Raw genomic sequence first — 9281 nt, forward strand, 5'->3', positions numbered from 1 at the left:
CACCTTGCAATTGGTCAAAAAGGTCATCTATCTGAGGCAATTGATACTTGTTCTGAATGGTCACCCTATTCAAATGTCTGTAGTCTATACACATCATCTCTTGCTAGTAATGGTGTTACCATTTTTGTTGCTCTAGTTCGGACCATAGAGTGAAGGAGGAAAGATATCAATTTGTATCACCCAGATACCAATTGGATTCAACTCATAGCACGAAGGAGTAGAAAGAAGTGAGTTTTTTCTAAAGTCTTATAACATCTCGAAGAAAAGTACGGACGTCATCGTACCGTTCCGCAAGACTCTACTAGACTCATTTTGGTATAATGAGATCAACGAACATAGGGCTCTGATACCAACTTTGTCACGACCCAGACCATCGTGAGTGGCACCCACACTAACCCTTCAGTGGGAGAACCAAAACTATAACCCAACTAACAATTTTTATGAACACTAAGGCATTTAAAGATACGGAAGCAGGTTTAAATGTCAATAAAAATGGAGTCCCCATAAACTCCAAAGTTTTAACAAACAACTAACCAAACTAATACGGAAGAACAACCCCTAGAACCTAAAAGTCAATGTATTAAAACTCTACCAACAATAAGTCTAAGAACAAGGGGTACAACCCCAAAACTAAACAAACACCTTAAAGAAATAGTCTGAGTCCGAAAAGAATGGACTTAAACAAGAGAGATCCATGGCAGCCTGAAAGAACTGGCTCACCCTTGAATCTGGTCACGATCAATAGTCACTTAGCTGAGGTATATCAATAGCCGCCTGAAGATGCCTTGTACTCAACAAAGAACAAGAAAGTGCAGAATCAGTACACAATCACAGTGTAGTGGTAGGATCACATGGCTATCCCAATAAGTGAAACACATGCAAGTAACCACAACATTATAAAACAAGCATATACCGAACATATACAATATTAGTCAACTATTACAAACAACGAACAGTTTCACGATTCTCACATATCACAATTATATCAATTTAGAGCAACATACCGTCTTCTAATATCAATAATCATTAGATATGAATGAAATCAACACATATAGATACACAACACAATTCAATGGTCTTATCATGGAACCCACACCTAAACTATTAGTGTACCAGTTCATCGTACCCGATCCAATGCTTATGCCGGAACATGGCAATCGATACCATAATTATGTCGGAACGTGGCAATTGATCCCATATTTATGCCGGAACGTGGAAACCGATCCAAGTTAGTGTGTCGGAACGTAACACCCGATCCATTAAATAAACCACAATCATAATCACAATGTATATTCTCACAATCATACAACAAGAGGTGATTCATGGCATACAATTATTCAATTATCCTCATTCACGATTAGGGTGATCAATAATGCAACATTCGCATACATACATGCATTATAATAAGCAATTACAAACATATATCATACCAACATGAAATCACAACCATCACCTACCTCTAATCCAAGCTTGAATCCCTTATGGCACTTGAATCTTCCTTTTTTTGGATTCTCTCCGCTTGTTCTAGGTCTACATACAACAATTTATACTCAAGGATCAACAATCAAGACCCAATTACCCAGATCATAATCAATAATATCAACCCTAGGTCAAACCTTGATCCCTACACCCAGATTAGGGGTTTTTCCACCATTAACTTCAGATCAAAACCTTTTTCCAATGATAATTACCCAAGAAACTATGGTTTACGGATCGAAAAATTGATTCGGGGAGTTAAAACCTTACCTTTAGCCTCAAGAACGGTGAAAAACGGTCACGAACTCGTCTGGGGTCGTTCTTTAGCTCTCAAAGTCTAAAAGTGCAGACTAAAGACATTTTGGGGTTTATTTATGATTTTAAGTCACTTCTGGCCCGCCATAGCGACCCATACTCCGCTACAGCGACCCCGCCCTGGCGGCAGAAATCCAGCCCCAGCGGCTTGCACGGAACCAGTGAGCTATTTTAATAATTCCAAGACCCCCATTTCACAACGCACCTTTAACCAACGACGCTTAGAAAATACCGTTCACGCTAAGATCGATTTCGGGAGTTCTACTCACCCGAATTCAATTCCGTAAAGTCGTACAGATTCCTTAACGTCTTAGTTATCTACTTATGTGATCAAAATCATAATTAGATCACCCAATTGCTACCAGATTTTCCTAGACCTTACTGACTTCGATTTCGTTCAAATCTGGACTAGGTTAGGAAATCCCAAGTTACTACCAAAAAGTTTTCTGACCCCAATTCTTTCCCCATTGGCTTTTCTCTAACGACAGAATCAGGTCGTTACATAAAAGTTATTATTCATCAACAAGATTTTTAAGAAGAGGAATCAATGTATGGTATTGCAACAAATGACTGTCATTTTATTAATTTGAAGGAGTCTCCTTCATTATATAATAAGATATAATGATTCTTTTACATTAAATAATTATGAATTATATATAATTGAATGACTAGTTTTATATATATATATATATAAAAAATAAAATTGAATGACTAGTTTTATGAGAATATGAACATCTTATTTCATTAAAAGTTTGAAGTCTGTCTCGTTACTATGTTTGTCATTCCCGACAAACAACTGACCAACTAATATGAGACAGAGGAAATATTCGTTAATATTCTATTTATTGGTTGCTAACTTGGAGAAGTTATTTTACTTATTTATTTAAATGTTTATAATATTTAAGTGTGTTTATTTTATAGAAATATTATTTAATATGTGTAGTATTTTATTAATTAAGTAGCAATTAATTTAATCTTCCTTCAAATTATTTAAATTACAACCTCTTTTATCCAATTTATTTCAATTATAGTCTTTTTTATTTCAATTGTCGCCCATCTGATCCAATTATCAAAGACCTCCATCTTTAATCGTGACCATTCATCTCATCTAAATCAAACCCCATATTCAATCGTGGACGTCTATCAAATTCTGATCAACGACCTAGATTAAAGGAATCCATGACTCTAAAAATTATTTATCATCTCTGTGCAAACATAAGAACAGTAAGAGATAAAGTGTACTTAGGATATGAAAATTATACCAAATGTCTTGTAATTTTTAATATACGGAAACTAATTATCACAGTAGAATTAGAAGTTGTAAATCATTCATAATCTTAGATTTAATCTGCTATTTACTATCGTCGAATGACACTACTTTATTAGAATCTAAATTTGCAAGTAGTAGAAATTAAAACTAAATATGCATCTCACTTCTATATGAAGTTCAATCCGTAGCTTATCTTTTGTAGAATTTTTCTTAGTATACGATTATAATTATATGTCAGATTAATTTCTTGATTTCGTATTTATTCTATTTCAAATTTATTTTGTTAATTAGTTATGTATTTTCTCTAACTCTACTTATGCATTAATTATTTTTTCCATATTTTTTCTAAATAATATTTGTCATTATTTTTTTTAATTATCAACTATCTTCTTTACCTCCCTAGAATTATGATTTTTTAAAAAAATCTAAGTAAAAAATACTGATATAGTATATAAGTTATGACATATTATAATAAATAATTAAGTAAAATAAATAATTTTATTACATAAATTCCCCAGTGATTTTTCTTGGATGATAACCAAAATTCATTTTGTATTTTTATTATATAGAGGATTTAAGAGAGCTAAATCTAAATAAACCTACCTACACACACCTATATATAATATTTAACTATAAATTATATAAAATAACATAAAATTATACGGAAAATTCATAAAAGGAATTATTATACTTATATTAACGAACTTAAATAAAATTATAAAAAGTACATCGAACATGAAGCTTTGCTTTAATAAGTTAAAAATTCTGAAGATTCTGAGGAAATTTTGAAATTCTAAACATTGTTTAAATGGGAGACTCTTATGATATGTATAACGCTATGCAAGATTCTTGTTGCTCATCAATTTAATTGGGAGGGTAAAAAATGATTGATGTAGAAATGTAATAAATGGATCCAGAACAAAAGTAATAAATGGAGCCTATCATTAGTCTTTTCAAAAGCAATGAAATGGATTTAAATAGAGGAAATTTTAAAAATAGCTAAGACTAGAAATATAATTAGGCAAAATTGTTATAGTTTGCTTAATTATAATTTGTAGCTGCATGTTAGAAGGAGAGAGACGAGTGAGATTAGGAGAGGGTGGAGAAAGATGAGTGAGAGAGAGGAGAGAGACGAATTGTATTGGTATATTTGCTAAATAATTGAATATATATCTTCCGTCAGAACCACAGTACAAGAGATTACATAGATGGCAGGTTTTGTTGACATTTTATTCTTTTAAAATTAAACATATTAAAGGAATAAATAACTCTCTTGCAGATTTTCTCTCAAGAAATGTCCAATATGGAAAATAGAACAAAGATTCTTGTTGACAGAATATTCGAAAGAATGCAACAAGTGGAGCAGTCCATTGACGACAAATGATTGTATTTGTATAGCTGCTGAATAATGATATATATGTAATTAGTGTGTATACGTATCATCGAATACAATTGTATTAACGAAATACGATTTGTATCAATGAATAAATTGTATCAGCGAATACAATCGTATCAATGTTGTATTAAGTTCAACATTTGTATTTGTATAATTTATTGTTATCATTTGTATCAATGTTATATCAATGTTGTATCAACGAATAGATTTGTATTTGTATAATTGATTGTTATCATTTGTATTCAGAGAAAGAGGAGAAAGGTCAGGGAGATATGGTAGAAATAGAGGACAAAGGCAATCGAAAGTGCAGAGAAAGAGAGAAAGAGGGGGGGGGGGGGGGGGGAGGGAGGAGAGTGACGAATGAGAGAGGAAGAGAGGAGAGATTTACTATAAATTGGGGAGAGAAAATAGCTACAAAATCCTAACTATATCTAGAAATTGCAATTCTTCCGAACTATAGTGATGTATTATAGATATATATCACATATTTGCCTACTTATGTAATATTCCTATTTAAAAATGGGAAAATTGTCCATCAAAACAAACTATTAATTCAAAATAAATGCTATAGCTACAGTTTCATTTAATTCCAATTCGCAGCAAACTTCTTGCCATTTGCCTCTCGACCCTCTCTGGAATCTCAATCGTCACTCTCATCTTTTTCAGTCATCTCTTCCCGCCTCTCTCACTTTATACAAACACAAATGTATAAATTGTGTTTGTTTTTGTATAAAGCGAGAGAGACTGTATATACAAATACAAATACATCTCTTCGTCATATATATACACTTATAATTAGACAAATACAAATCTTCCCCTGCCCAGTTCTCTTTTGCCTTTATCTCTCGCTTTATACGAACACAAATTATATAAATACAATGTATAATTTATGTTTGTATAAAGCGAGAGAGAGAGATTTGATATACAAATACAAATGTTTTAACTCGATTCAATTGTATACAAATTCAAATTTTATGCAAATATATAAACACAATCATTGATACATATACATAGTAGTTACATATATATAATTATCTAACTGATATACATAGTTAGATTCGAACCTTGGTCTCAAGGGTAGTATCTCTAGCTTGTACCAGTAGCACAAGGGCACTCATATGCTTCTCATGGGTGCACTGTTAACTATATCCTAATTTCTGCCAGTTTTTCAAAATAGATATACATATATGCATATGATTTTTTTCAAAAGTTAACGGATACACATGCACCCCTCTCCAAAGTATGAATCCGCCTCTGCTTACAAGATATTTTAGTTAGCCAATTTAAATGGGCTCTACGTATGTGATTCCTAAAGTTTATACTATTTTTTTTATGTTTGCATCGAGGGTATGTGGAAATATATTTTGAAATAAATATTGATATCATGATAATGATTTAGTGGGAAAATATCATGTTGTTAGTCTGATGATAGATGATTTTCGGTTTTCTTCTGTTGCAGTTTTCAGGTTGTCGTCTTCTGCTTTATCATAATCTTTTCTGTTATTGTTAATTTGTTACAAATAATTATATTATATTATTATACTCATATATAATGTAGTTCGTTTATTCTTTATCTAATTGTTTATAGTGTGTTTTCGTACATCAATATCAATATAATTTTTATTTATTGATATAATTATTAATAATGAGTGATATGTTTCTCTTTAAGTATACTTTTAATCTTAAAAAATGATCTTATGTTATTTTTTTGTACTTAAATAATAATTTGTTTTTTTATATATTTCGTATTAATATAATGCAGACATGTAAAATACGTAATAAAGTTAACTATATGAAGTAAAGTGTCGGCAATGGCTTTGGGATATTATGTATCTATTTAATTTTGTCAGTTAGTGTTTCATTTTCAAAGTTTGGTAGGGTATTACAAATGAGAAAAAATGGAAAGTTTTGGAGCTTTCAGGTCTTTATTTATTCAACAATAAATAAATATTGATGGAACATGTTGGTTTATTTTTGAACACAACAATAAATAAGGCTGAAATTGTTTTCTTATATCTCATAAAAATTATAGTGCTTTTGTTTTTAATTAGAGCAAGACAAAAACATATTTGCCCTCTTATTATTAGTCTACGTGTTCCAGGACTACACACATACTTGATTATGACGATTCAATATGATTTTGTGAATAATTTAATAAATAATTAAGTTGGATATAGCATAAAGTTGTAGGTCTTTTATGATTTGTATGTAATAATTTTTATAAAAAAAATATTTTTTCCCTCCTCTTTTGATTGTATTTCACTCATGATACTTCCAAAAAAAATAATCTATTCCACTAATGGTGTATGAGAAATTAACTTTTTAAATAAACCTATTGCACTCATGGTAAAATAACCCTTTAAACAAATGGAAAAGGGTCAAAATTGCTCCTAATCTAGGCGAAATAGATCACTTATATTCTTCGTTATATTTTGGGATAAAAATGTCCACGTCATTATCTTAAGAGACCACAAATACCCTCAAGAGTTAACAATCCAAATTCTTAATGATGTGGCAAGCCACATGAGATTAATCCTTCCACTTAAGCATTGCCAACTAGGATTCACTATAAAAAAGCTAGACCTTTAGAGGAGACAAAATTCACCACAAAAGCAAAAATATCATCTGTCACGACCCCGACCGTCGTGATTGGCACCCACACTAACTCTCCGGTGGGAGAACCACTACTACAACCAAACCCAAGCAACTAAACCAAAACTAAGGCAAGAAATAGAGAGTTCCATAAACTCCAACAAAAGTCTTACAACGAACTAAACAATGCGGAAGAAATAACCTAGAACCTCAAAGTCAATGTACCAAAACATATAAAGTTCAACAAGTCTAAACAAGAAGGGATGCAACCCCAATCTAATGAACTAATCAACTAACTAGAACATAGTCTAAGTCTAAAAATGGTGGACATAGACGAAAGAGAACCCATGGCAGCCCGAAAGAATTGGCTCACCCTTGAATTTGAACGATCACTGATCTCCTAAGCGAGGTCTATCAGTAGCCGCTTGAAGATGTCCTGTACTCAACAAAAATAAGAGCAAGTGCAGTATCAGTACACAACCACAGTGTACTGGTAGGATCTCATGGCTATCCCACTAAGTGCAACATACGTAAGTCATCACAACAATATAATCACATGCACATATCGAACATATACAATATCATCAACATATACGAACAATGAACAACTTCACATTTCAAGATACACAATTATATCAAATCATTGGTCCTCTCATGGAACCCAAACCCAAATAGTTAGCATATCGGAACGTGGTACCCGATCCAATACTTATGCCGGAACGTGGCAACCGATCCCATAAGTATGCCGGAATGTGGCAACCGATCCAAGTTAGTTATGCCGGAACGTGGAAACCGATCCATTCAACACACCACAATCACAATAACAAGTATATCCTCAAGATCATACAATTAAGTCATGATTTCATGGTAACCATCATTCATCTATCTCATTTACAGCAAGTGTGATCAATAATGCAGCATCCATATACATACATGTATCATAATGAAGCAAGAACAAACATATATCACACAATCATAGAATCACAACCATCACCTACCTCGAAACAAGCTTGAAACCCTAAGAAACTTGATCCTTCCCTTTTCGGATTCGTTCCGCTTGTTCTTGGTCTACAAACAATCAATATAATACGGGAATCAATAAACAATCACTAATTACCACGAATTACTAACAATTAGATGAACCTTAGATCAAACCCATGATCCCAATTATCCAAATTAGAGTTGTTTCCACCATAGAATCTATAACAAAACCCTCCGCCATCAATATTCACCCATTCTATTACGTTCTACGGATCAAAAAATGGATTCAGTGAGTGAAAAGCTTACCTTTAGCCTCAAGAATGGTGAAAAACGAGTAGGAGTCGCCTGGGGTTCGTTCTTTAGCTCTAAAAGTTGAAAAGTGCATAATAAGGTCGTTTAGGGGTTTATTAACGACCTCAAGTAGCGTCGAGCCCGCCACAACGGCCACCACCCTGCTACAGCGGCCCCGCCAAAGCGGGTTGCACGAAACAGGGAGCTATTTAAAGAATTCCAAAATCCCCACTTCACAACACACCTCTAACCCACGACGCTCAGAAAATACCCTTCACGCTAAGATCGATTTCGAGAGTTCTACTCGCCCGAATTCAATTTCGTAAAGTCGTACGGGTTCCTTAACGAGTTATATAACTACTCATGTAATCAAAATCATAATCAACTCACCTGGTTGTTACCAGATTTCCCTACACCTTAAAGACTTCGATTTCGTCCAAATCTGGATTAGGTTGAAAAAATCCAAATACTACGAAAAAGTTTTCCGTACTCAAATTTTCCCCCTTTGGCATTTCTATAACGACGGGAACAGGTCGTTACACACCACTAAAGATTTTCACTGATTTTTAGCATTAGATTATGAGTTTGGGTTTGTTTCTTCCTTGTTTTTTAAAAAATCACAAATGACATCGATCAAAGAGGAGTTTGAAGACACTATATATTTTATTTTTATTTCATATTTAAATGCATAAAATGTATAATAATGTATAGTAGGAGATTTGAGTCGAGAAGTAATTTTGGTGTTTTTCGTAATAGTATTGGTTGGTTTAATATTGATAGTATATGTTATTGATTTTAGAAAATTAGGTTGTAACTGAAAACTAATTATCATATTGTTTTGGTTGAAAAAATAGGTTTTACTAGTGAATGTCTATTGCTGCCTTAGTTGCCGTTAATAATCACTCAAAATGTTTAGTGGCAATCACTACTAAAAAACTGCTAAAAAACGACGGAATAAAA

Source organism: Solanum tuberosum, unplaced genomic scaffold, assembly GCF_000226075.1.
Source record: "Solanum tuberosum cultivar DM 1-3 516 R44 unplaced genomic scaffold, SolTub_3.0 scf00342, whole genome shotgun sequence".
NCBI classification, from domain to species: Eukaryota; Viridiplantae; Streptophyta; class Magnoliopsida; order Solanales; family Solanaceae; genus Solanum; species Solanum tuberosum.